A 27,708-nucleotide genomic window follows, 5' to 3' on the forward strand; every position below is an offset into this window, starting at 1 on the left:
GTACTTCTCCCATTCATGTCATGAGAATCCTGCATCTCCTATTCTTTTGATTCATTCTTTCAGCAAGTATTTCTCTATCAACAACAAAGAGAAGCTGTAAGTATCTTGCCTTTAAATGATGAGACACAACAAGCCCTCTGCACTTGTGAAGACAGTCAAAACAACTTGCTAGAGACTTGAAAGCAATAGTTACTTCTCTCAGAATTACCTCTTTCCCCTTTTGGCCAAGGGGGCCTGTACCATGTAAACCATGAAAACTCTACATGTGTTACATCAAGTTTGAGAGCTTCCTGCATTGCCTGCCACTTCTCTTAGTTTAGGTTCCTTACCTATTCAATAAGGAGAAGCATGCTCAAGCAAAACTGTGAGATGGCCTCATTTTGTCTCAGAGGATCTCATACTCTCTCTCCTCCTTGGGGGTGACAGTGGGGTTGGGTGTGGGACCTTAACCCCATTCCCCAGCACCCAACACTTTAAGGCTTTTCTGTCTACTGAGCCACTCTACTCGGGTCTGTTTGCACACGGAATGCAACAATGCTCCAAGCCTCCAAAATCTCCCACTTTTCTACCCCTTCCCTTTCCACCATCCGCTCCACCGCCCACCCCTGTCTGCCTTAGGATTTCTATTACCTTGGTTTGAAGATCCTAGGTGTTAGGTGAACACTGAATAATAGAAACTTGATCTACCAACACAAGGTTAGGAATCTGCAATGGTAGGATTTCAGGGATTGTCATATACCAGTAGGATCTATGTATTTGAGTAAGGGAATCTTTCTTGTGTTTTTCAAAGTGTATCAGGTAGGTGATGACTAACTCCATTTATGTCTAAGGACAGTCCTTGTAATAAAATTTTGAGTCACTTTGGGTGTTCACAAATTGCTCAGGGGTGACCTGTTGACTGATGGACAACGAACCAAAGCGAGAGTAGGAACTCTCTCTTTTTTTTAAATTTTATTTATTTTATTTATTTATGGCTGTGTTGGGTCTTCGTTTCTGTGCGAGGGCTTTCTCTAGTTGTGGCAAGTGGGGGCCACTCTTCATCGCGGTGCGCGGGCCTCTCACTGTCGCGGCCTCTCTTGTTGCGGAGCACAGGCTCCAGACGCGCAGGCTCAGTAATTGTGGCTCATGGGCCTAGTTGCTCCGCAGCATGTGGGATCTTCCCAGACCAGGGCTCGAACCCGTGTCCCCTGCATTGGCAGGCAGATTCTCAACCATTGCGCCACCAGGGAAGCCCAGAACTCTCTTTAAAATACTGGGATACCCAACCCAACAGGATGGAATGGAGGCAATTTCATTGTTTCCACTTATGGGCAAAGGGACGGGCTCCACTTTACCCATTTGGTTAAATCTACTGACACTACTACAAGAAAGTACTTTAAAAATTGGCCTCTTGTGTTCAAGCCCTAAAATAAAATGGGCTGGGGGAAAATTAGAGGTGGAAGAGAGACAAAAGGAGAAAAGGCCAGCTCTGTTAGACTTTGCTATCTCTTCCCCTTTTTCCCCCAGGCAGAGAAAGATGCTACTGAAGCACCCTTGTTGCCCAATTTCACACTCCACGGCCCCTTGACAGAAAAGCTGTTTCGGATGTGACGGCACCAGAAGCAGGTGAGCTAAATAGGCTGAACCCTTATCACAGAGCGTTGCTGTTGCTGCTTCAGGATGCAGAACACATGGCTGCCATCAACAAAAACAGGGAAGAGTGTCATGGAAGGAACATGAGCTTTGGATCGGACAGCCTGGCCTCACAGTCTAGCTAAATGCCCTCAGGCAAGTGAACCAAGCTCTCTTGGTTTCAGTAACTCATAGCAAGGCCTGAGAAATTATCTGGCACATAGTTGTTGCTCAGTGGTTGTTTGCTCCCTGTGGTTTCCTTTCCACATCACTACAAGGTCACCTTTACTGCCAGCTTGCACCTGTGGTATCTTCCTGAACTTTCTGCCTTAACTACACCTGACCTCTTGCCTAATTAGACAGATAAAGGGCATCTGATTCTTCCTTAGTACTTCTCAGAAACACAAGCCTCTCACCTGCCTGAATTTCTGCTGTAAGGGACCTCAGCGGTTGCAGCTTATGAAGGTAAAGAAACAGAATGGGGGGTGAATCATTTTGGGTCCCCATTTCAGGAGGGAGACTGGGATATAGTCTTTACGGACGAGTCTACTAGCCTAAGATTTCTTTCTCCTGTTCTTTTACTCGGAAGTCTTGTTTGACATCCTATTCCTTTTCTGAGGTCTGATGGATTACACCAAATGAATGACCTCTGGAAACCTTCCTTTCTGGTTCAAGGCGGGGGGCTGTTTCTATAACCTGTGTTGTGACTACAATATAGTAAGTACATTAGGGACCACCTTTCTTTCATTTCATGTAAGTTAGGATTTTGATATATGGATTCTGTTTATGGGGCAGGACATATATAGCTTTGAAAAACACATTTGGAAGCAAAATTGTTGGAAGCTTGGGCCCATCTACAAGTCTGACTCTAACTGGTGGTTCTCTAAATACCTAAATTCCTACTTCTGTATCTCCTGCTAATAGATATGACTGTAATGGTGACAGGAGCAGGCTGCTGATTGGGAAATGATGGAGAGGTTATCTTAAAATGCAAAACAGGAGAGAGTTTGGAAGGTTTCGTCTGAGATAGGCATGAAACAGCTCATGGTGTGCTCTCATGGTATCAGCGGGCAGGGGCTCAGGAAAGCTTCCCAAGCTTCCACGGGCCAGGTTGGGCCCAGTCTTTTCTCCATGGTTTCCCAGGACCCCAGGGAGGCCACAGGTGGGAGGTGGCGTGGGGTACTGATACCAGGAATATAATCAAGTCACATCCTTTTATTAAATAGTTGCTGAGGCAGAGAGGTTAAAGGCTCACTCTCTTCTGGTTTCTCTTCACCAGTACTGCCCTCTATCCTAGCAGAATAGCCAGGAAGGGAGAAATGCTATGGGGTGTATGTCTGATAGTAGAGTGGGGAGATGGTTTCCACAAAATGGTATGTATAAAAATGAGCTCTAGGGGTAGTGATAAACAGCAAAGTCAAGAGAAAATGGTAATATATTAAAATTCTTTTCTTGGGGGGCCATCAAGAATGTACTTTTAGAGATTATTGTGAAGTGTCTTTTATGCTTTCAGATACTACTTTTGATGTTAATAGTGGAAATTAAAAATATCCTGCTTGCATATAGCTTTCTTGTCTAAGTGCTTTCACGTACCTTATTTATTTGAATGTTATGACATCATTCTAAGGCGTGCAGGTTGATTTCATATGATTCCATTTTGGCATCATTAGTGGAAATAATTAAGCTTTGGCGTGAGATGGGCAGGAGTTTCAAATCTTAGCTCCTTATTTACTAGTTGTATGACCCTGGCCTTGGCAAGCTATTAGCCCTCTGAAACTCAACTTCCTCATTTGCTCACTAAATCTGGCTCTTTCGCATAACTGCCTGAGAGGGTGCTTCACAGGACACAATGAGATAACCTCTGTAAAATGTTGGCCATGAGGAACACTCAATAAGTGTTATTTCCCTTTGTGTGAGACTTCAAATCCATATCCGCCCTTTCACATGTGAACTGCTGTTAGACTGTATAATTAGGTGTTTTGTTTTCTGTGTGGTGGCTCTGAGGCTAGAATTGAGATGAGTAAACAATAAGCAAATGATCACTATAAATGCTTAATGGCACTGTGAGTGTAATATAAAACCACAAGTCCATTCAATGTGATGAATTAGACTTCTATTAGTACAGATGACCTCCCTGAATCCACACTGACCAGAGTCCATCAAGATTACTGCTATTACATGGAGTCGCATGTTAAGGCGTACAATCCCCCCAGTTAAAATTTTGTAGGGCATGCGCACTGACATTCTGTCAGCACGCTGATAATTTTTTATTAATGACCGCCTCAGGCTTAGGGCACCCTCTCCTAACATTCTGCCATCTGGGGGAGCCTTTCTGTCTTTGGTGTCATGTACCCTAGTTTACTCACAGGGGAAGGACGGTAGGAAAAGGGATGGTTATCAGATTCTGCTTTGCAGTATGGCCGGGATTCTTAGTAACAGCTGATGCTAATCTAGCCCCTCTTAATCTGCCAACCTGGAGCTGATTTTCTCCTAGATTTCTGGGCCCCTCCTCTTTTCCTTTCCTCCTTTATCTCTGCTCAGCGTCCTTTTACAGTCTACTTTGCAGAAGTTTCTTCTTCCACTGGTTTCCCAGCATCCTGTCCTTGGTCCCCTTTCCTGTCTTCTTCTGTACTTGCCTAGGATGGTCCCAGCCACATCCCCACCTGCAGCCACACCCGCCGGTATCCTTCTGTCTGCCAAATCTGTATTTCCAGCTCGAATATCCAACCTATCAGGACTCTGCACTCTGTTTTCCTACAGAGACCTCAGAAGTTTATTTTAAACATTTAAAAATTAATTTTAAAATGTCTTTGCTTTACCCTTGCTCCCTATTGATTTAGCCTGAATCAGAGAATGGCATCAACATTAATCCAAATTCAGAGACCTAGGAGTCAACATTGACACCTCCCTCTGTGCCCAGAGCTAATTACCCAGCAAGTCTTGTTAATTCTATCACTTTACTATCTTTGAAATTCCCCCTTTCCTCTTGGCACTCTCTGATTAGGAGAAGAAGAACATAGTGGCTAAAAGCATCAGTTTGGGGTCTGATTCCTAGGGTTTCTACTAAATAGCTGTGTGGTTATGAGTAAGGACCTTAGCCTTTCTGAGCCTTGGTTTCTTCATCTGTAAAATACGGATAACATCTGATTCGTTGCTTAAACGATTAAGTGTTTGGTATGTAGGCCACAAGGAGCCCTCCACATAGTTATGTTTTAATCAGTTTCTCATCTCAGTTACACCAGTGCTTTGACTTGGGTGCACATAAGATTCACCTGGAGGGCTTGCTGAACCCTACATTGCTAGGCCCTATTCCAGAAAATCTGCATTCCTAACAAGTTCCCAGGCGACGCTGACACCGCTGCTCCTAGGCCCACACCTTGACTAAAGAAAGGCCTCTTGGCCTGCAACCTTCCCACTCCCAGGCCCATCTCCACCCCATACACAGCCATCTTTTTAAAACATTATCTCATCTTTACATAAAAATTGCTTGAACTTCCTAGCAATTGCTAAGCACTTTTTCTGTGGTCAGACATACTTCTAAGTAAGTGCTTGACATGAATGAACTTATTTAAAGCTGAGAACAGCTTGTGAGATACATATCTCCATTCTACAGATGAGGAAACCGAAGCACAGAGAACTTAAGGAACATGTCTAAGGTGACACAGGTAGTAAGTTTCAGAGACAGAATTTGATACCAGACTCCAGCCCTTGGCTCCAGAGGCCAGAATCTTAAACGTTATAATCACTGCCTTTCTGCCCTGTCATTTCCTCATCTTAAGATCCTCCAAAAAACAACAGTCTATGGGATTTAAATCCATCCCTTTGCATGGCCTATGTGACCTCCAAGTGTCCTTTTGCACCACTCACTACATTGTTCCCTGACCTCTAGACTGGTTACAAACTGGTTTGTCAAGTACACTTTACCCCGCATGAAACACCTCCCTACCAACTCCTATTCATTCTTTATAAAGCTCAGCTAAGATAGTACCTTCTTTGAGAAGTCTTCCCAGCTCTTCCCCACCAACTGTGGATTAAAAGCCCTTCTTTTGTGAAAGTTCCCCTAGCACTTAGCACTTAGCTCTCTTGAAGCTATTCCACACACACCTGCTTACTTGTTGGACCCTTCACCAAAGAGTGAGCACCCAGTTCAGGGCAGGGCAGACTCTTGTCAGTGCACCTAGAAGGCAGTTAAATATCATCTGTTAATGAGTGAATGTAAATTACATCCAATGGCACTTTCAGGCTCTCTTCTCTTAATTCCTCAGTGAGTTCCTTCTTTGGGCTCCTTCAGGCTTGTGTGAAAACCAGTCTTGATGACATTTCTTTAAAAAAGATTTTATTTATGTTTATTGTTGAGTATTTCCCTCAAGGATAAAACATAAAATGTAACAAATATCCATATACCTACTATGCAGCATTTGTTTGGTTTTTTTTAATTGAAATATAGTAGATTAACAATATTGTGTTAGTTTCAGGTATACAGCAAAGTGATTCAGTTATATATTTTTCAGATTAATTTCCATTATAGATTTATTACAAGATACTGAATATACTTCTCTGTGCTATACAGTAAATACTTGTTGCTTATCTATTTTATGTATAGTAGTTTGTTAGTCCCACACACCTAAATTGTCCCTCCCCCATCCCTTTCGGTAATCATAAGTTGGTTTTCTATGTCTGTGAGTCTGTTCCTGTTTTGTATATAGATTCATTTGTATTATTTTTTAGATTCCACATACAAGTGATATTATATTTGCCTTTCTCTGACTTACTTCACTTAATATGATATTCTCTAGGTCTATCCATGTTGCTCCAAATAACAATATTTCCTTCTTTTTTATGGCTAATATTCCATTTTTTGTGTGTGTGTGTACACCACATCTTCTTAACCAATTGTCTGTTGCTGGGACTTGGGTTGTTTCCATGTCCTGGCTATTGTAAACAGTGCTGCTATGAACACTGGGGTGCATGTATCTTTTCATATTAATTTGCCTCTTTTCTGGATATATGCCCAGGAGTGGGATTGCTGGATCATATGGTAGCTCTATTTTAGATTTTTAAGGAACCTCCATACTGTTTTCCATAGTGGCTACACCAATTTACATTCTCACTAACAGTGTAGGAGGGTTGCCTTTTCTCCAAACCCTTCCCAGCATTTATTATTTGTAGACTTTTTAATGATGGCCATTCTGACCGGTGTGAGGTGATACCTCATTATAGTTTTGATTTGCATTTTTCTAATAATTAGCAACGTTGAGCATCTTTTCATGTGCCTGTTGGTCATCTGTATGTCTTGTTTGGAGAGGTGTCTGCTTAGGTCTTCTGCCCATTTTTTGATTGGGTTTTTTTTTTTTTTGGTATTGAGTTGTATGAGTTGTATTTTGGATATTAAGCCCTTGTCAGTCACCATTTGCAAATAATTTCTCTCATTCAGTAGGTTGTCTTTTTGTTGATGGTTTCCTTTGCTGTGCAAAAGCTTTTAAGATCGATTAGGTCCTACTTGTTAATTTTTGCTTTTATTTCCTTTGCCTAGGGAGACTGACCTAAGAAAATATTGCTACGATTTATGTCTGAGAATGTTTTGCCTATGTTCTCTTCTAGGAGTTCTATGGTGTCATGTCTTATATTTAGGTCTTCAAGCCATTTTGAGTTTATCTTTGTGTATGGTGTGAGGGAGCGTAATAATTTCACTGATTTACATACAGCTGTTTTTGGGGGGCCAGAAATTGGCAAGCTGCTTCTAAAATTGATATGGTAGTACAAAGGACCCAGAATAGCCATGTTAAAAAATGAACAAGTTGGAGGACTCAGACTTCTCAACTTCACAAGTTACTACAAAGCTACAGTAATCAAAGTGCGATATTGGGCTTCCCTGGTGGCGCAGTGGTTGAGAGTCTGCCTGCCAATGCAGGGGACACGGGTTCGAGCCCTGGTCTGGGAAGATCCCACATGCCGCGGAGCAACTAAGCCCGTGAGCCACAACTACTGAGCCTGCGTGTCTGGAGCCTGTGCTCCGCAACAAGAGAGGCTGCGACAGTGAGAGGCCCGCGCACCGCGATGAAGAGTGGCCCCCGCTCTCCGCAACTGGAGAAAGCCCTCGCACAGAAATGAAGACCCAACACAGCCAAAAAATAAATATAAATAAAATAAATTAATTAAAGAAACGTTTAAAAAAAAAGTGTGATATTGACATAAAGATGGACATACGAATCAATGGAATAGAATTGAGTGTCAAAAATAAACCCTTATTCTTATGGTCAATTGATTTTTGACAAGAGCGCCAAGATAATTCAATGGGGGAAAAGTAGTTTCTTCAAGTGGTGGGACAACTGGATAACCACATGTGCTACAAATAAGATGGATCCATGTGGATCCTTACCTCACACTATATACAAAAATTAACTTAAAATGGGTCATAGATCTAAGAATTAAAACAATGAAACTCTCAGAAGAAAACATAGGGGTAAACCTTTGTAACCTTGTATTAGGCAATGGTTTCTTAGATATAACAGCAAAACACAAGTGATAGATAAATTGGACTTCAAAATTAAAAACCTTTGGCTTCAAAGGACATCAACAAATAAGGGAAAGACAACCCACAGAATGGGAGAAAATATTTGCAAAGCATATATCTGACAAGGAATTTGTATCTAGAATACATAAAAAACGTTTACAACTCAACAATAAAAAGACAATCCAATTTTAAAGTGGGCAAACTTTTCTCCAAAGAAGATGTACAAATGGCCAATAGACACATAGAAAGATGCTCAACATTAGGGAAATGGAAATCCACAGTAAGATACCTCTTCATACCTACTATGACAGGTAAAATTAAATAGACAATAACATCTGTTGGCAAGGATGTGGAGAAATTGGAACCCTCATACATTTCTGGTAGGAATGTGAAATGATGCAACCACTTTGGAAAACAGTTTAGTAGTTTCTGAAAAAGTTAAACATGGAGTTATCATGAGACCCAGCAACTGCACTCCTAGGTATACACCTAAGAGAAATGAAAATATGTCCACACAAAAACTTGTACGTAGTTTACATACTGGGTATTCATAATATCTCAACAGTGGAAACAACCTAATTGTCCATCAATTGATGAATGGATAAACAAGATGTGGATATCCATACAATGGAATATTATTAAGCTATAAGAAGGAATGGAGGACTGTTAGATGCTATAACACAGATGAACTTTGAAAACATCATTGTGCTAAATGAGAGAAACCAGCCACAAGAGATCTCAAATTGACTCCATGTATATGAAATGTCCAAAACAGGCAAACTTACAAAGATAGAAAGTAGTTTAGTGGTTGCCTAGGGCTGGAGGGTACGGAGGTGGAAGAACAGGGAATGGCTACTAAAGGGTACAGGGTTTCTTTTGAGGGTGATGAAAATATTCTAAAATTGAAGAGTGAACCACTGACTTGGACACATCAAAAGCATATATTTTATGGTCTTTGAATTATGTATCAATGAAGCTGTTTTACAGATAAATAAAAAGAAAACAAGCACGTATACTTCAAGTTACTCTGGCATCTCCTGAGATCCTGAATAATCTTTGCTAAGAAGCAAAATGTGGTGTCAGACACCAAATCTGTTCCTCTAGAAAACTAAATCTGGTAGAAGTAATGTAATTGTCAGCTAGAAGCTAAGCACCCCAGCTGGGAGTCTGTGATGCTTCCTTTCATTGTCTCGCCCTTTCTGCAGCTGGTTACATGGTCCCCCTCAATCTGGACTGTATGTGTTGTGCAGAGGCTGCCTCTCTCTTCCCCCTTCATTCTAGTTTCTGCATGTATGGTAGCACATGGCCACACTTATCCAACTGAAGTCAAATGCAGACGGAGATGCAGACGGTTGCAACATCAGTAACGGTGTCTGTAGTTGAAGCTTGGAGAGCAAAATGATCACTGTGAAGCGAAATGAAAGGATCGACCTAAGTGGACTTTTATGTGATATCTTACGGAGCACAGTCAGGAAAGCTCAATCCTAAACAACAGAATGCCTCTGGGGGCCTCTTCACCTTCTGAATGTTCCCTCCACAGAGGCATCAAGCAATTTATTTCAGAACATTGCTAAGAGGACAGCAATAAAACCAGTCCTTGAGCCAAAGGCCAACATTAAGCTCTTTTCTATCACTGTTTTTATATTGTTTTTGTTTTTTGGGTTTGTTTTTTTTTTTTTTAGAAATGCCACCTCTAAGTAACTTGACATAGGTTTGAGGTTTAAAAGAGTAGAAGAAATGTTTGGGTTTGCTTAGTTCTGTGCTTGCTTTTCCTTAACTGTGATCCAGGGACTTTGAAAGGACCCCATTTTAACTTGAAATTCTAAGTACTTGTAAACAAATTCCTTCGGATGGCAGCAACTTATTTTCCTCACATTCATCTAACTTTGGTTGAAATTGCCCAGATATGCTGCTGCAATCTAGAATACGTAATTGTCAGAAGAGCTGATGAGTGACGTCCTGTTGAACGCGGCATTTCTGTATTTAAGACGCGCTGCGAGCGTAAAAAACTCTAATTATAAAACTAGAAGCATCAGCCACAGTAGCAGCTGCAGGCATTAGTGACAAATGATTGTTTTGTACTCCTGCCACTTTTAATGTTTCAGGATGGTGTTTCCGAAATCACATTCAACTGACTTAGGATAAACAAACTCCACCCTTGGAAAGCACAAAAGATATCATCAATGGCCTGGCTCAAACTTACAGGGAAATGCAGGCCTAAACACCAAATCTGCTTCCTCCACAACCTGCTCTCCTTCTACGCAATGATTCATAAATCAGTTTAAAAGAAACTCGTCACTTCTGAACAGCAACTTAGTGATTCAAACAGAGAATCAACCTCTACTGAACCCAAAGATTTTATTTTTATAGGATGCTAATGAGTGTGTATGAGAAAATGGAGAGAGTGGGTGTGTGACCACAGGGAAAGGAAGAGATTCCAGCATAATTACCTTCTTCTCTCTCCCACTCTTGAGCTGCTAGTCGAAGAGCACAGAAATTACCATGTGGTAATTTGTCTCCACCATTAAATAGTGAGCTCCTTAAAAAGACTGCATTGTCTTTATCTCTGCAAGCATGGGACATAGCAGAGCTTCTGCTCAAAAAATGTTCCTGAAGGAAGGGAAGAAAGGGAAAGGTAGGAGAAAAGGAAGGACATTTGACTTGTCTTGCCTAGTGAGCAGTGCTAGTGTCGGCAGCCTGTCTCTGGCACATGATGAGGGTGTTTCTTGGGGAGAGGCGGAGGCAGGATGTCTGGAGTACAGGCTTTAAACTGTGGCATTCTTTTTTCTTTTTCATGATCAAAGAGGATATCAATTCTGGCTTGGACCGAGAAACTGATAACTTTATGGAAATGTGAGAAAAGGAAAGAAAGGAGGGCCAAAACAGGTTGGCAGCCTAGGCTTTGCAGCAGTTAGACACAATAATAGGGGGTGTAGTCATTTTCCCTTGCTGTGTAACAATTTATTGCAAATTCAGCAGCTTAAAACAACACACATTTATTACTGCACAATTTATTTGGGTCCCAGAAGTCTGGGCATAGCTCTACTGGGTCCTCTGCTCAAGAGTCTCCCAAGGGTGCAGCCAAGGTATCAACAGAACTGTGGTTCTCATCTGGACCTTGGTGTCCTCTCCAAGCTCATTCAAGCTGATGGCAGAATTCAGTTCCTTGAAGTTATAGGACTGAGGTTCTCATTTTATTGTTGGCTGTTGGTGGGGTGGGGGTGGGGTCCCTGTCAACTCCTAGAGGTCACCCTTAGTTCCTGGTCACACGGGCCTCTTACAACGTGGTAGCTTCAAAGCCAGCAGGAGTAGTAGGCGATGACTGCCCCATCACCTTGCTCATATGAAATAGCCCAAAAGGGAGCCACTAGCCCAGCATATTTGCACGTCCCTCCCACACTCAAGGGGAGGGAATTATACAGGGTGTGTACACCAGGGTGCTGGAATCTTGGGACCATCTTACAGTTCTGACTACCACAGGAGGTTCTGACAAGTGCCAAAGGAGGGCCAACTCATTCATCACTTAATAGAAAAAGGTATAGACTTTTTCCCTTGTGTTTCAGATTTTTATTGTTTGTTAGTCATTAAAAGATATTTCCCTTATTGTGGGCCAGGAATCCACAAACTTATTTATGGAAGAATTATAGGTAAATGAGATACCAGAGTGATGGGAGTCTGGGCAGTTGCCTGGAGGTTGTGGAGCTTGAAACTCCTCTCTCCACACCAACAAAAGAAGATCCTTTTCTTTTTCTTATCAAGGATACTCAGACCTAACAAAAACGTCAATTAGGCACCACAACAGCCAAAGGCAATCTAAATATCCTACAAAACCAGTGCAGTGCGCTAAGGCTGCACCGCCAGAGTGACTGGGAAGACTTTAGCATGCCCTTCCCTGACCTCCTCCTGTTCCCTCCCACCCTGAAGTTGGTCTTTCCAATTCCCTTGCTTTTCATTACAGTTTAATCACATAAGGATGGCTCTCTAAGGAATATATTGTTTAGTTTAGTCATGTTTTAACTTTTCAAAAATAGAACCCTTCTTTATATATTCTTCTTCAACTTGCTTTTTTCATCTAATATTATATTCTTGAGATTTACCTATGTTGACATATGTAGCTGTAATCCGTTCATTTTCACTGATTTATTGTACTCCTTTAATTGTACATACCATATTTATTTATCCATTTTCCTGGTGATAAGTATTTTTGCTTCCAGTTTTTCTTTTCTAATTATAAGCAAGTGACTACAAATATTCTTGCACATGTCTTCTGATACAAATATACACATTTCTCTAAGAAAAAAACCCAGAAGATGGGTCTGTTGGGTCATGGCATGTGCACATTTTCAACTTTGCTAAACAGTGCCAAATTATTTTTCAAAGTGCTTCTACCAAATCACATGCTCAACTGCAGAACTCTTGTTGCTCCACATCTTTAGCAACACTTTATATTGCCAGCTTTTTACTTTTTGCTAATCTGATATGGATAAAATGGTGTCTCATGGTGGTTTTAATTTGCATTTGCTTGATCAGTAATGAGGTTGAGCAGCTTTTAAAGAGATATTTCTATTTCCCCTTCCCTGAAATGCCTGGTCATGTTAAAATCAGGTTCCTCAATCAGCTTTATCAAAATGAAGCTGTTATTTTGATTGCTACTTGATTGTCTCCTTTGTTTTATTTCTCAATTGCTTATAAAGTTAAGAAGGAAAAAAGTATTGTGTCCCACTGAAGAAATTAAATAATGAACAGGACCAGGAACCAAGATGGCGGAGTAGAAGGACATGCTCTCACTCCCTCTTGTGAGAACACCAGAATCACAACTAGCTGCTGGACAATCATCGACAGGAAGACACTGGAACTCACCAAAAAAGATACCCCACATCCAAAGACAAAGGAGAAGCCACAATGAGACGGTAGGAAGGGCGCAATCACAGAAAAATCAAATCCCATAACTGCTGGGTGGGTGACTCACAGACTGAAGAACACTTATACCACAGAAGTCCACCCACTGGAGTGAAGGTTCTCAGCCCCACGTCAGGCTTCCCAACCTGGGGGTCCGGCAACGGGAAGAGGAATTCCTAGAGAATCAGACTTTGAAGCCTAGTGGGATTTGACTGAAGAACTTTGACAGGACTGGGGGAAATAGAGACTCCATTCTTGGAGGGCACACACAAAGTATTGTGCGCATCGGGACCTAGGGGAAGGAGCAGTGACCCCAGGGGAGACTGAACCAGACCTACCTGCTAGTGTTGGAGGGTCTCCTGCAGAGGCGGGGGGTGGCTGTGGCTCACCTTGCAGACAAGTACACTGGCAGCAGAAGTTCTGGGAAGTACTCCTTGGTGTGAGCCCTCCCAGAGTCTGTCATTAGCCCCACCAAAGAGCCCAGGTAGTCTCCAGTGTTGGGGTGCCTCAGGCCAAACAACCAACAGGGAGGGAACCCAGCCCCATCAGCAGTCAAGTGGATTAAAGTTTTACTGAGCTCTGCCCACCACAGCAACAGTCAGCTCTACCCACCACCAGTCCCTCCCATCAGGAAACTTACACAAGCCTCTTAGACAGCCTCATCCACCAGAGGGCAGACAGCAGAAGCAAGAAGAACTACAATCCTGCAGCCTGTGGAACAAAAACCACATTCACAGAAAGAAAGACAAGATGAAAAGGCAGAGGGCTATGTACCAGATAAAGGAACAAGATAAAACCCCAGAAAAACAACTAAATGAAGTGGAGATAGGCAACCTTCCAGAAAAAGAATTCAGAATAATGATAGTGAAGACAATCCAGGACCTCGAAAAAAGAATGGAGGCAAAGATAGAGAAGATGCAAGAAATGTTTAACAAAGACCTAGAAGAATTAACGAACAAACAAACAGAGATGAACAATACAATAACTGAAATGAAAGCTACACTAGAAGGAATCAATGGCAGAATAACTGAGGAAGAAGAACGGATAAGTGACCTGGAAGACAGAATGGTGGAATTCACTGCTGCGGAACAGAATAAAGAAAAAAGAATGCAAAGAAATGAAGACAGCCTAAGAGACCTCTGGGACAACATTAAACGCAACAACATTCACATTATAGGGGTCCCAGAAGGAGAAGAGAGAGAGAAAGGACCTGAGAAAATATTTGAAGAGATTACAGTCAAAAATTTCCCTAACATGGGAAAGAAATAGCCACCCAAGTCTAGGAAGTGCAGTGAGTCCCATACAGGATAAACCCAAGGAGAAACAGACTGAGACACATAGTAATCAAATTGGCAAAAATTAAAGACAAAGAAAAATTAATGAAAGCAGCAAGGGAAAAACGACAAATAACATACAAGGGAACTCCCATAAGGTTAACAGCTGATTTCTCAGCAGAAACTCTACAAGCCAGAAGGGAGTGGCATGATATACTTAAAGAGATGAAAGGGAAGAACCTACAACCAAGATTACTTTACCTGGCAAGGATCTCATTCAGATTCAATGGAGAAATCAAGAGCTTTACAGACAAGCAAAAGCTAAGAGAATTCAGCACCACCAAACCAGCTCTACAACAAATGCTAAAGGAACTTCTCTAAGTGGGAAACACAAGAGAAGAAAAGGACCTACAAAAACAAACCCAAAACAATTAAGAAAATGGTCATAGGAACATACATATCGATAAATACCTTAAATGTGAATGGATTAAATGCTCCAACCAAAAGACACAGGCTTGCTGAATGGATACAAAAACAAGATCCATATATATGCTGTCTACAAGAGACCCACTTCAGACCTAGGGACACATACAGACTGAAAGTGAGGGGATGGAAAAAGACATTCCATGCAAATGGAAATCAAAACAAAGCTGGAGTAGCTATACTCATATCAGATAAAATAGACTTTAAAATAAAGAATGTTACAAGAGACAAGGAAGGACACTACATAATGATCAAGGGATCAATCCAAGAAGAAGATATAACAATTATAAATATATATGCACCCAACATAGGAGCACCTCAATACATAAGGCAACTGCTAACAGCTCTAAAAGAGGAAATCGAGAGTAACACAATAATAGTGGGGGACTTTAACACCTCACTTAAATCAATGGACAGATCATCCAAAATGAAAATAAATAAGGAAACACAAGCTTTAAATGACACAATAGACCAGATAGATTTAATTGATATTTATAAGACATTCCATCCAAAAACAGCAGATTACACTTTCTTCTCAAGTGGGCACGGAACATTCTCCAGGATAGATCACATCTTGGGTCACAAATCAAGCCTCAGTAAATTTAAGAAAATTGAAATCATATCAAGCATCTTTTCTGACCACAATGCTATGAGATTAGAAATGAATTACAGGGAAAAAAATGTAAAAAACACAAACACATGGAGGCTAAACAATACGTTACTAAATAACCAAGAGATCACTGAAGAAATCAAAGAGGAAATCAAAAAATACCTAGAGACAAATGACAATGAAAACACGATGATCCAAAACCTATGGGATACAGCAAAAGCAGTTCTAAGAGGGAAGTTTATAGCTATATAAGCCTACCTCAAGAAACAAGAAAAATCTCAAACAATCTAACCTTACACCTAAAGGAACTAGAGAAAGAAGAACAAACAAAACCCAAAGTTAGCAGAAGGAAAGAAATCATAAAGATCAGAGCAGAAATAAATGAAATAGAAACAAAGAAAACAATAGCAAAGATCAATAAAACTAAAAGCTGGTTCTTTGAGAAGATAAACAAAATTGATAAACCATTAGCCAGACTCATCAAGAAAAAGAGGGAGAGGACTCAAATCAATAAAACTAGAAATGAAAAAGGAGAAGTTACAACAGACACTGCAGAAATACAAAGCATCCTAAGAGACTACTACAAGCAACTCTGTGCCAATAAAATGGACAACCTGGAAGAAATGGACAAATTCTTAGAAAGGTATAACCTTCCAAGACTGAACCAGGAAGAAATAGAAAATATGAACAGACCAATCACAAGTAATGAAATTGAAACTGTGATTTAAAATCTTCCAACAAACAAAAATCTAGGACCAGATGGCTTCACAGGTGAATTCTATCAAACATTTAGAGAAGAGCCAACACCCATCCTTCTCAAACTCTTCCAAAAAATTGCAGAGGAAGGAACACTCCCAAACTCATTCTATGAGGCCACCATCACCCTGATACCAAAACCAGACAAAGATACTACAAAAAAAGAAAATTACAGACCAATATCACTGATGAATATAGATGCAAAAATCCTCAACAAAACACTAGCAAACAGAATCCAACAACACATTAAAAGGATTATACACCATGATCAAGTGGGATTTATCCCAGGGATGCAAGGATTCTTCAATATATGCAAATCAATCAATGTGATACACCATATTAACAAACTGAAGAAGAAAAACCATATGATCATCTCAGTAGATGCAGAAAAAGCTTCTGACAAAATTCAACACCCATTTATGACAAAAACTCTCCAGAAAGTGGGCATAGAGGGAACCTACCTCAACATAATAAAGGCCATATATGACAAACCCACAGCAAACATCCTTCTCAACGGTGAAAAACTGAAAGCATTTCCTCTAAGATCAGGAACAAGACAAGGATGTCCACTCTCACCACTATTATTCAACATAGTTTTGGAAGTCCTAGCCACAGCAATCAGAGAAGAAAAAGAAATAAAAGGAATACAAATTGGAAAAGAAGAAGTAAAACTGTCACTGTTTGCAGATGGCATGATACTATACATAGAGAATCCTAAAAATGCCACCAGAAAACTACTAGAGCTAATCAATGAATTTGGAAAAGTAGCAGGATACAAAAGTAATGCACAGAAATCTCTTGCATTCCTATACACTAATGATGAAATATCTGAAAGAGAAATTATGGAAACACTCCCACTTACCATTGCAACAAAAAGAATAAAATACCTAGGAATAAACCTACCTAGGGAGACAAAAGACCCGTATGCAGAAAACTATAAGACACTGATGAAAGAAATTAAAGATGATACCAACAGATGGAGAGATATACCATGTTCTTGGATTGGAAGAATCAATATTGTGAAAATGACTATACTACCCAAAGCAATCTACAGATTCAATGCAATCCCTATCAAATTACCAATGGCATTTTTTACGGAACTAGAACAAATCATCTTAAAATCTGTATGGAGACACAAAAGACCCCGAATAGCCAAAGCAGTCTTGAGGGAAAAAAACGGAGCTGGAGGAATCAGACTCCCTGACTTCAGGCTATACTACAAAGCTATAGTAATCAAGACAATATGGTACTGGCACAAAAACAGAAACATAGATCAATGGAACAAGATAGAAAGCCCAGAGATAAACCCACACACCTAGGGTCAACTAATCTATGACAAAGGAGACAAGGATATATAATGGAGGAAAGACAGTCTCTTCAATAAGTGGTGCTGGGAAAACTGGACAGCTACATGTAAAAGAATGAAATTAGAACACTCCCTAACACCATACACAAAAATAAACTCAAAATGGATTCAAAACCTAAATGTAAGACCGGACACTATAAAACTCTTAGAGGAAAACATAGGAAGAACACTCTTTGACATAAATCACAGCAAGATCTTTTTTGATCCACCTCCTAGAGTAATGGAAATATAAATAAAAATAAACAAATGGGACCTAATGAAACTTCAAAGCTTTTGCACAGCAAAGGAAACCATAAACAAGACGAAAAGACAACCCTCAGAATGGGAGAAAATATTTGCAAACGAGTCAACAGACAAAGGATTAATCTCCAAAATATATAAACAGCTCATGCAGCTCAATATTAAAGAAAGAAACAACCCAATCCAAAAATGGGCAGAAGACCTAAATAGACATTTCTCCAAAGAAGACATACAGATGGCCAAGAAGCACATGAAAAGCTGCTCAACGTCACTAATTATTAGGGAAATGCAAATCAATACTACAATGAGGTATCACCTCACACCAGTCAGAATAGGCATCATCAGAAAATCTACAAACAACAAATGCTGGACAAGGTGTGCAGAAAAGGGAACCCTCTTGCACTGTTGGTGGGAATGTAAATTGATACAGGCACTATGGAGAACAGTAGGGAGGTCCCTTAAAAAACTAAAAATAGAATTACTATATGATCCAGGAATCCCACTACTGGGCATATACCCAGAGAAAACCATAATTCAAAAAGACACATGCACCCCAATGTTCACTGCAGCACTGTTTACAATAGCCAGGTCATGGAAGCAACCTAAATGCCCAACAACAGATGAATGGATAAAGAAGTTGTGGTACATATATACAATGGAATATTACTCAGCCATAAAAAGGAACAAAATTGGGTCATTTGTTGAGACGTGGATGGATCTAGAGACTGTCATACAGAGTGAAGTTAAGTCAGAAAGAGAAAAACAAATATATTAATGCATGTATGTGGAACCTAGAAAAATGGTACAGATGAACTGGTTTGCAGGGCAGAAGTTGAGACACAGATGTAGAGAACAAACATATGGACACCAAGTGGGGGAAAACCGCAGTGGGGTGGGGATGGTGGTGTGCTGAATTGGGCGATTGGGATTGACATTTATACACTGTTGTGTATAAAACTGATGACTAATAGGAACCTGCAGTATAAACAAACAAACAAACAAACAAAACAACTAATACTAAACTTTCATTGGGTTATTTGTATGGAAATATGTTAATATATATGTTTCAGACATTACATGAAATTTCTAAAAATCTTATATGTTCAGGTGTAATGTTATAAGTCATAATTCTAGTTATTACTTTAAAATGTATATCTCAGAAATAACTAAATTTCCTTGTCAATTGCATTATTATGAACTTTCATCAAATCTTTAACCATGGTCATTTTTAAGTCTTTTGTCATTTACAGACAGTTCTGGGTGTACTCTGATGCTTTTGCAAATATGTTCCTATAAAAGGGTTTCATCTTCAAGGAATTCATGGAAAAGACTATGACAAGTACAGGTTTCTGGTAACTGACTATACTGCTGAACTGAATGAATAAGCATTTTCAGAACTCTAATGGAAAACTGATTAATTCATAAAAGTGCTAACAAAAGATCAAGATGAAAAAAAAATTAGTTACATGGGACTGAGTGAACTGATGAGGATGATTATAATTTTTTGAATTTCTGTTTGAATAAAAAAAAGAATAATGAACAAATTTGACTACATAAGATTTCAGGACTTAAGTACATGTTCAAATAGTTTGAAGCACTAGAATACTTCAGAGTATAAACTTGAGTTATGCAGTATCTTGTCTTTTCTAGGTTGACCACATTTTACAGTTAGCTTGCCTTAAGATTTTAGAAGTTAAGGCCAACTTGCCTTATGACATATTGTCTCATTAATGTGTTATTGTGATCCTAGTGGACATACATCATGCAATAGACGCTCAGCAAATATGAGCAGATTGACTGATGATACAGTATGGCAAATAATACAAACTACTCAAATTTATTTGTGAATTCATTCTATATACGAAACTCTTTCTAATAAATAGTGCTTTGATTCTGTTTTACTTCTGAATGAATTTCCAGGTTTGTAATATTTAAAAATCAGCTACTGACCTCACCAAAAAGTATCCAGAAATTATCCTCCTAGTTTTAAAAAAAACTCAGAATTACCAAAAATGTCTGAATTTGGATTGAGATTTTCAGCATCATATATAGTATTATCTAAAGTTGATAATCAACTAAATTCAGCAAATAGCCTTATCCTACACTCCAGTGTTTTCCAAAGTGGTTTCCATGCAGTACCAATTCAGCTTTACATAAATAGAGGTTATTCACTAAAAGGGTTCAGGCTTTAGTAAGTTTGGGAAAACCAGGTTATCAAGTTAAAACAGTTAAACTCTCAGTCTTTATAGAGCCTTTAATGTACTGTCAAATGGTGGATCCCAAGTAGAAACATGGTTATACAACATACCCCAAATGTTTTTCTAGAATACCTGGGTCCCAAGGTACATACATTGAAAAATGTGCAGCTCTGCTTTGATTCTCTTGTCATCAGCTTCCTATAATAAGATTCTTTGTTAAATTTTTTTCTGACCATTAAGTTGTATTTTTTAAGAAATATTATTCTTGGATTTAAATTTTGTATCAGTTTTATAATAGGCAGTGTGTAATAAATATTTACACTACAAGAAAAATAATCACATTCCTGAAATTCTACACACTTCTTTTTTAAAAAGGTATGATTCAAGTTCATTAAAATGCTACTTAAATCTAATCCTAAACTAATTATTTTTTGTCATCAAGTGTAGTTTGACATTTTACATAATATGGTATCTTAAATCCAAATAATAAAAAAATACCCAAAGCAATAACATTGGAATTTCATTTATAAAAATATCTATGCCATCTTTCATGTTAATAGAAAAATGACAAACTATGAAAGCCACTTGATATTATTACTGTTGAAGAAACAAAATACATTTGAAAATTTCTACTTGAAAAATTCCTGTTTAGAGCCAATTTACTTGTAAAATGAAGAGAGTGCTTTTTAAAATTGACTCATCACGGTCTTTTACGTGTAAAGGCAAATCCTGTATTTGTGATTTGCCATGGAGCATTCTTCTATAAAGACGGTCCTTCCTGCTGCAGAGAACAGGCTTGCCAGCATTTAATCTATGAGGAAGCAAACACATTCACACACAGTCTACATGCAAATTTAATTTGGTTTATTATCTGCTCAGTTTCTTTTAAGATTGATACCTGAGTTAAATAATGCCAGGATATAGACCCCATTCATTCTTATAAAGACAGGCTGGCACCTTTGCACCAAGGACAAAATGGGACACGGCAGAGGATTTAAACGAGCTAATTACCCTCTCTCTTTGACCACTGAAATGTTTTCAACTTCCCATGACAATTCTGAGCTTAGTAAAATTATAACACAGTAGGCATAATGGGCACTTTACATCTGAGGTTGGCATATACTTATGAAGATGGAACCCAGTGGACTTTCAATAAAACACTCAAATGTAGGCAGTTCATTACGCTATGTGCTAGAACCTTGAGGGTTTTTGGCGAATAGGAAAATTGGTGAAGAAATGAAAATGCTGCTGAAGAGCCAATCAGCGTAATAAGTTGCGTCAAGATGCTCAGACTCCGTAATTGGGCTGAAAAGAAAATTGTAACCCTGCTCTATATCTAATCTCCCTCAAACTCCTTAGCGTTCCAACAATTTGCTGTTTACTGTCTTCTGTGACATTCCCTTTTCTCTTTAATTTTCACCATGGCATTGATTCAAATGTTCTTTAACTTGAACTCATTTGGGCGAGAGTTTTACCATGTTCCCTGAGCTAGCTGGAGACACACTCTCAACTCCCTCTTTCTAAGGCGTCACATGCAAAAACGAAAGCTATGAATCACCTCTATTCAGAGTTCTACTTTAAAAATAATGACATATCCCATAAATCTATTCATTTCCAGATAGAAATACCAGCTGAAATATTTTAAACTAGTTCTTTCATGATCTGGCAAGATAAGCATAAAAAGAAGAAAGTGAATTGTGTTTGGTTCAGACAACATTCCAAACATCATCTTCTAAGAAACTGGGAGATAGACTCTTCTCCTCCAAATGAATACTTAATCCACGGGCATATGCTATACTCTTAAAGATTCATTCACCGGTTAACCCTTCAGAAAGTTTCCAAATCATGGACATATCATTCTAATCAGGGCCCAGTCTAAAGAAAATTGAGAATTAGTAAAGCTGCTCTTGACAAGCTTCCCGTTCCCTAGTCTGGTGTCCTATCACTGTGTCCTTCATGCTCAACCCTTTTTCTCTCCTACCAAAACCTATTTGTACTATGCCTTACTTCTCTGACAGGGACATGATGAAATAATAGTTTCCTGCAAAAAAGCAGTTCCTCATGTGTTTTCTAAGCCCTATTTAGAATTGCCCACTAGACAGTACAACCTGGATGCCCTGTGAGCACCTGAAACCCAAATTAACATCTTTCTCCCTCTCTCCCCTTCCTGCAACCTGTTGCTACTTCAGCGTTCTATATCTTGGTTAGGGCATCATCATTCACTCATTTGCCTCATTTAGAAATCTGAGAGACAATTTATCACATTGTAGTAGAATTATTTGTTTGCATAGTTGTTTCATCCACAAGACTGTTAGTTTTTTTTATTGTGGTAAACTATACATATTTATCATTCTTTTTATTGAAGTATAGTTGATTTACAACATTGTGTTAGTTTCAGGTGCACAGCAAAGTGATTTGCTTTTATATATATATATTCTTTTTTTCAATTCTTTTCCATTATAGTTTATTACAAGATATTGAATATAGTTCCCTATGCTATACAGTAAACCCTTGCTGTTTATTTTATATATAGTAGTATGCATCTGTTAATCCCATACTCCCAATTTATCCCTCTACCCCACTTCCCCTTTGGTAACCGTAAGTTTGTTTTCTATGTCTGTGAGTCTGTTTCTGTTTTTGTAAATAAGTTCATTTCTGCTATTTTTTAGATTCCATATATAAGCGATATCATGTAATATTTGCCTTTTTCTGTCTGACTTACTTCACTTAATATGATAATCTCTAGGTCCATCCCTGTTGCTGCCATCGTATATATATACACCACTTCTTCTTTATCCATTCATCTGTCAGTGGACACTTAGGTTGCTTCCATGTCTTGGCTACTGTAAATAGTGCTGCTAGGAACACTGGGGTGCGTGTATCTTTTCAAATTAGAGTTTTCCGGAAAAGATGAAAAGACCGTTAGTTCTTTAGGGGAATATGATGAGTCTCTCCCAGAATACAGCACCACACAATACTGCCTAATACATGTTTGATGTTGATAGAGATCATAGTCAAACGCAGTTAACTGCATATATATATATATATATATATATATATATATATATATATATATATATATATATAAATTTTTTTTTAATTAGCTGCTAGAATGCTCCCAAAGGAATTACAGAGTTGGGAAAGCTTCCATAACTGGGTATCCATTTTGCATGAAACTTTGATAAATGAGTATAAACGGCTAATTCCAAAGCATCTCGGGAAGCCAGATGTATTTCTTGTTGACCTGGCCAACCATGAAGTTAAAACCAGGACAATCCTTTCCATAAGATTCCAAGACTGGAAATTCTGGGCCCTCCTTTTTCCAAGTGGGGATATACTTTCACAAGGGCATGCAATAAAAGGCATACACTGCATTCAGATTGGCTGGGGGTAACTCACAATACCCACCCGTTCTAATGAATAAAAAGGGTACTCAAGTTGTGTGAAGGGCAGTATTTGGCTTGGAGGCTGCCTGCACACACACAGAGCAGGTTTTTTTTTTTTTTTTCATTCAGCAAATGTTTATTACTTAAGATAAATCATATACTTTGTCACAGTCTATGATTTTAATAAGATAGGCTAACATAGCTTGTCACAGATTTCATACTGAGGTATGTGTGTAGTGGGGAGGGCAGCTAATTAAGATGCAGTGTGTTAAGAGCTAAGATATATGTTGTAAAGGGAACTTTTTATGCACAGGGGCATCACTCCATACCTGAGTAGTAGAGAGAAGTGATATCTAGGCAGAGATCACCATCTTCTAAATACTTTGTTAATTAACTGATTATTTGTTGCTTTGCCTTCTTTTCTTTTTTTTTTGGCCTTGTGGCGCAGCATGTGGGATCTTAGTTCCCCAACCAGGGATCAAACCCGCGCCCCCTGCAGTGGAAGCGCAGAGTCTTAACCACTGGACTGCCAGGGAAGTCCCGCTTTGCTTTCTTTCTAAAGGCAAAATTGAGCAGGTTTTAATTAGCCACTCCAAATAACAGCTAGCTTGGTAAACTGACTCTTGCTGAAGAAATACAGCAAACCAATAAGAGAATCACTGAATCCAGTTGGACAAAAAGAATTAGAGCTAAAATATTTACTCTGACATGAAACAGAAGGGCCCAGACCGGGCTCAGCTGCATGTCACAAGAAAGCCTTCTTCTGAAGACAGGTCCCAGGTGGTAGGTGTTGGAGCTAACTCAGAAGATTTAATTAGTGAATGCAGTTGAAGGATATAAATAATGACCAGTTTAGCTATGTGGCTGGCGTCTTCTGATCAGTCAGCGCCAGCATTAATAGAACACATCTGCTGGGAAATCCCCTTTAGGGTTTCAGATCACATTTAACAAATTGCTTTTACTACAACTGCGCTATCTCCAGGCCCTGGCACAGAGGTTTTATGAAGAACTTGCACATATCAGTAGCACAACCATATTTCAGTCCACTGCTGACTTCACTGAGGTACCCTGTAAATACCTACTTAGTTTTCCAGTGAGTCTGGAAGCACTGAACTGAAAGAAGGATCACCAGCATTATCTCGAAAATGAGACCGGCTCTGCAGTGGGATTCTAGGCTCAAACTGCTAAAACCTGGAAAGTAGACTCAATATAGTGCATGATTACATTATAATGCTTTTGGTGTGTATGTGTATGGGGGGGGGGTAGAGAATCCACTAACGATTTTCCCCATTCACTCCCCCTTTGCTCTTCTCTCTACCAACTACCTTCCACACACCACACACACCTAGACTTATTGCTCCTTAATTTACAACTGTGACCTCTCCCCAGGGAGCAACTCTCTCCTATGCCAGCTCCTTATATATGGAAGTGGCGTTGCCAGCACACAGCACAGGGGAAACTCAGGCGTACTTATTTTGCTCCAAGCCTGGTTGAATTCAATTGCTTGGAGGTGGTATATTACACCTCCCCACACATCCCCAGCCAGAAGATGAAGGCAAAGACAGAGATAATCTGAAAAGTTAGTGTTTATCCTACTAATCTACTTTCTACTACTATTAAAAATCTTGACTTGGAAAAAGGAAGTGTTATTGTTTGGCTTTGTGAGCCAATGGCATCAATTCCCTAAATTTGAGAATCTGGAGCATAAAAACAACATGGATATTTAACATTTGGGGGTTGATGTGAGAAACAATTCTGTTAAGTGACACATTGAATGTGAATATCCTGTGTAATAGAATTTTAGGGAAAGATAAATCCTGGCAAGCATTTCTTCCTGCGTGTAACTAAGAGGGTGTAGCAAGCCAAAATGTTTGCTTTTAAAGTACAACGGATTCAGTAGGACATATAGCTTGCAGCTGGTTTTGAGCTTTGCTCTTGTGACTTTCTAGTTTAAAAAAAAAAAAAGCTTTGGGAAAGAATAGGAAAGTACAGTCTATATACAGTCTTTTTATCTCACCACCTTTTCTGACTCAGACTAATTTGTGGTCAGAGGCAAGGGAGGAAGGTGCAATGAGTGAAATCAATAGGTTCTTACACTGCTTTTTAAGAGGCTGCAGAAAGGCGGTATTGACTTCAGAGGGTGAGAGATGAATGAGAAGAGGGGTTAGGTAACAAATCTGGTCAGACTGAGATGTCAAAACATTTTCATTGAGATGATGTAGAAGGTCGATCTGCATCTGATTTAAAAAAAAAAAACAAACACTGCATCTCTAATTGTTATGGGTACTATGTGGTCACATGTTTTTTTAATTTCTGAGTAAATTTATCTTAGCTTTCCATATGTAAGCTTACATAATAATAAATGTTTCATTCTAAAAAGAGGGGAAAAATTGAAACCACCTATGGGGACAACACTGTGGGCAAACTAACCACACACTTCGTTTTACAATTCATCAACACCACCCAAGTACCCGCCAACTGATAAAACACTGCAGAAATTCCTATTAGCATTGACTAATCAAAAAGTCACTTGCAAAGGGATATTTTTTGAGACATTTCTCCCCCTTCACTGGCTGCTCCTCAGGCCCTTCAGTTGCTTATTTCCCCATGTCGATGTGGGCACCCTAGGGCTCAAGTTCACAGAACTCTTCCTCAATTACACTTACTCCCTAGCTGGTCTCATCCAGTCTAATGGTTTTAAATATCATCTATCTGCAGATGATTTCCAAACTTTTATTTCCAGCCCTGATCTTTCCACTGAGCTTCAGACTCATATATCCAATTACCTGCTTGACCTAACTCAGCATCTCAGACTTAACATGTCCAAAACTAATATCCTGATATAATCCCAGCAAGTGTGTTCCTCTTGCAGTATTTCCTGCCTCAGTACAGTAACTCCATCCCGATAGCAGCTTGGGCCAAAACACTTGGAGTCATCCTACACTCTTCTCTCTCACCTCACATCCAATCCATTAGAATCCCCACCGGCTCCACCTTCACAAGGTACCCAGATCTCACACCTCCTTGCTACCATTTGGTCTCAGCCACCTTCATTTCGCTCCTGACTTGCCTCCCTGCTTCCCTCTTCTCCCTCCTACAGTCTATTATCTGCTGCCAGAGAGACCATCTTGCTCAGCATTCTCCAATGGCTCCCGTCTGATCACAGTGAAAACAAGGTCCATATAATGGCCCATGAATGCTCTGCCCCCAGCTTGTAAATAGTGCTGCTATGAACACTGAGGTGCATGTATATTTTCAAACTACAGGTTTTTCGAATATATATCCAGGAGTGGGATTGATGGATCATATGGTAGCTCTATTTTTAGTTTTTTAAGGAACCTCCATACTGTTCTCCATAGTGGCTGCACCAACTTATATTCCCACCAACAGTGCAAGAGGGTTCCCTTTTCTCCACACCCTCTCCAGCATTAATTATTTGTAGACTTTTTGATGACAGCCATTCTGACAGGTTTGAGGTGATACCTCACTGTGGTTTTGATTTGCACTTCTCTAATAATTAGCAATGTTGAGCATTTTTTCATGTGCCTGTTGGCCATCTGTAAGTCTTTTTTGGAGAGATGTCTATTTAGGTCTTCTGCCCATTTTTTGCTTGGGTTTGTTTGTTTTTCTGATATTGAGTTGCATGAGCTGTTTGTATATTTTGGATGTTAACCCATTCTTGGTCGCATTGTTTGTTAATCTTTTCTCCCATTCCATAGGTTAGCTTTTTCTTCTGTTGATGGTTTCCTTTGCTGTGCAAAAGCTTGTAAGTTTGATTAGGTCCCATTTGTTTATTTTTGTTTTTATTTCTTTTGCATTGGGAGACTGACCTAAGAAAATATTGATGCAATTTATGGCCAAGAGTTTTCTCTACGTTCCTTTCTAGGAGTTTTATGATGTCATGTCTTATATTTAGGTCTCTAACCATTTTGAGTTTATTTTTGTATATGGTGTGATGGAGTGTTCTAATCACAATTTTTTACATGTAGCTGTCTAGCTTTCTCAACACCACTTGCTAAAGAGGCTCTTTTCTCCATTGTATATTCTTACCTCCCTTGTCTTAGATTAACTGATCATAGGTTAATGGGTTTGTTTCTGGGCTTTCTATTCTGTTCCGTTGACCTATATGTCTGGTTTTGTGTCAATATAATACCATGCTGTTTTGGTTATTGTAGCTTTGTAGTATTGACTGAAGTGTGGAAGGGTTATGCCTCCAGCTTTGTTCTTTTGCCTCAGGATTTCTTTGACAATTCTGGGTCTTTTGTGGTTCTACAAAAATTTTAAGATTGTTTGTTCTAGTTCTGTGAAAAATGTCATGGGTATTTTGATAGGGAAGGCATTATATCTGTAGATTGCATGGGGTAGTCTGGC

At 39.4% G+C, this 27,708-nt stretch overlaps 2 protein-coding genes across 4 annotated transcripts in view; one reads left to right on the forward strand and one right to left on the reverse strand.

The window, feature by feature from the left end:
• B3GALNT1 (beta-1,3-N-acetylgalactosaminyltransferase 1 (Globoside blood group)) overlaps positions 1 to 27,708 on the forward strand; it is a 646,348-nt gene that overhangs the window by 78,019 nt on the left and 540,621 nt on the right. Inside the window, exon 10 of one of the 3 annotated variants that reach the window (XM_082394182.1) lies at positions 1,507 to 1,605. The exons of 1 other annotated variant lie outside the window; for it this stretch is intronic. The gene's annotated coding sequence lies outside the window, so the exon portion shown is untranslated. Of the gene's footprint in view, positions 1 to 1,506; positions 2,077 to 27,708 lie in introns of all 3 variants that reach the window. One more of the 3 variants, XM_082394180.1, reaches the window with a different exon arrangement.
• Positions 1 to 27,708, reverse strand: part of PPM1L (protein phosphatase, Mg2+/Mn2+ dependent 1L) — a gene marked incomplete at its 5' end in the record, with an annotated part of 311,535 nt that overhangs the window by 26,369 nt on the left and 257,458 nt on the right. The gene's annotated exons all lie outside the window — the stretch shown is intronic.

This window comes from Balaenoptera borealis (assembly GCF_965194805.1).
Source record: "Balaenoptera borealis genome assembly, chromosome: 5".
NCBI classification, from domain to species: domain Eukaryota; kingdom Metazoa; phylum Chordata; class Mammalia; order Artiodactyla; family Balaenopteridae; genus Balaenoptera; species Balaenoptera borealis.